Below are 2,092 nucleotides of genomic sequence, written 5' to 3' on the forward strand. Positions count from 1 at the left end.
AGTAGAGAGAATTATAAGAGTGAATTGGGCGAATTTGGACTAAATGTGGAATGTGATTCTCAAAAGCACATACTATATTTATGACCAGGTGTCCACAAACTTTTGGCAATAAAGTGTATATTTGAGATGGGCTACAACTCAGGAGATAAAAATTATATATCTTTTTTTGAGTTTTTTCAACTCACAACACCGAATGGGCCACTGATTACATCGTATCTGCACTGAGATCCATCCTGATCCATTTATTAGACACTGTATCACATTATATCACTACATCTACGAGAGTTCCGTAAAAAAATGAACAGAAAAAAAACTGTGTGTGATGTGTGCTGGAATACATGACCGTTCTTCTTATTAATATTATTCTCATTCTTATTATCAACCTTCTATTATATTCAAGCATTCTGCAAGTAAACCGATTTAAACTGGCACTAATGTTTCTGAATCAATAGTTAGAAAAGTGTTGATCTGTACCTGTTTTCTCTTCTGTGATGGCTTCAGCTCAGCGTTCAGTGAAGTGAGTGTCCTGGAAAAGGTGCATCAGGTGTTTATATATTCAGCAAACGTCCACTTTCGCTTCATCTCCCAAGCCATTAGCATCTTTTGGTTTTGACCTGGACACAAGCAGCTTCATAAACAAGTTAAAGTGACTCTTTAAACTGAGCTGGAAATCGAGTCTACATGTCGGATTATCTGACCAGGCATTGCTACTGCACCACTGTATCTTCTGTAGATCTTATAAACCATATATCATAACATTTAATTTTTATCAGTGTACTAAATGCTACATGTGATAACTTTGAGGTTGGAACAGGGGGACCATCTACACCACCAAAGCCACTCAGGATTTATTTTCAAACTCAAGCTTATTTTGACTCTTTCACTTTCTTATTGACGCTCAGTATCATGTGCCACTCTTCAGAAATGAAACAGTATATTTTAAACGTTGGTTGCTCGGCCATTTTTAAGTATTGCAGGTCATTGTTTGGGTGATGGTTGTTGTTAGTAGAGGGTCAATATTATATTCCACATGGCTATAGTTGCAAAGGTTGCAAGGAAAGTTGGTTGTATGTACAGTATGGGTGGTGTTTAGGTAAGATGTTGCTTGCTGCAGAAGTAAAAGTAAAACTAATGTTTTTTTTAAAAGAAGCAATATCACATGAGCTGCAGTTGTAGAGCAGTGGCTTCTTTATATCCTTTTAGAATTTCCTTTAATGATGTGTATTGCATTTTATTATTAAAATTAATCACTACATTCATTTATCCACTAGTTTTCCTTTAGTGTTGTTGTTTTTTTTGTTTGTTTTTTTCGTACAGACATAGTGTGAAAGTGAGTCTTTCATTCATTTCTCAGAACCCATTTCACAGAGAAGCCAAAAGCTCATGTGCTTTAACATCCCAAACAGGAAGTGATCAAACTGCCCACTTTCTCCTTTCTCTTTGCACAAATCTTTAGTTCCTCAGAAATTAGCAAAGCTAAGCAAAGATATGGTTCATTACACAAAGAGTAACTATTAATATAAAAGTAAATGCAGGTCATTTATTTATTATCTGATCATTGTTATTAATCAGTATATGTGTCAGGGAGCCACCATTCACGCCTCCCTCCAATACTCACACTCTCACTCAGCCTCTCCCACCTACAAATCACCTACACCCGTCCCCTTTATAAGGGTCCTATTTCCCTTAGTCCTATTCTCATAGACCACCCGGACGTCCTACCTGTCTTGTTCCCTGTGCTTCCATGCTGTCAGAGATACACCAGCCACGCCTCCCTCCTGCACCCAGCACACTCGCTCAGCCTCGCCCTCCTACTATTCACCCACACCTGTTCCAAATCTTCACTTCCCTTTATGAGGCCCCGTTTCCCCTCACCTCACCGTCCAATCTACAGGTTACACCATAGAGATTTACAAGCCGACCCTATACTCTGCATGCTACCTGTTTCCAGGCATCGCTTCTCTGGAAGTACTCTGCTCCGTGTACCAAGGCAAATAAACGTTATCTACTTTACTCTCGGTTTTTGACGCATGGTCTATCTGTGACACATGCTCCTGGCTATGCTTCTCTCAGTTAAGTGTGCCATTTTGCT

General features: G+C 39.1%; 1 protein-coding gene across 1 annotated transcript in view; it reads right to left on the reverse strand.

Annotated features, from left to right (window-relative positions):
- LOC310734412 (legumain-like) overlaps positions 1-1,807 on the reverse strand; it is a 16,976-nt gene extending 15,169 nt beyond the window's left edge. The window contains exons 1-2 of the mRNA XM_083556353.1: positions 1,723-1,807; positions 475-614 (exon numbers count right to left, since the gene is read on the reverse strand). The gene's annotated coding sequence lies outside the window, so the exon portion shown is untranslated. The remainder of the gene's footprint in view (positions 1-474; positions 615-1,722) is intronic.
- Positions 1,808-2,092: the final 285 nt, after the last annotated feature.

This window comes from Silurus aristotelis (genome assembly GCF_946808225.1).
Source record: "Silurus aristotelis genome assembly, chromosome: 12".
In the NCBI taxonomy this organism is placed as follows: domain Eukaryota; kingdom Metazoa; phylum Chordata; class Actinopteri; order Siluriformes; family Siluridae; genus Silurus; species Silurus aristotelis.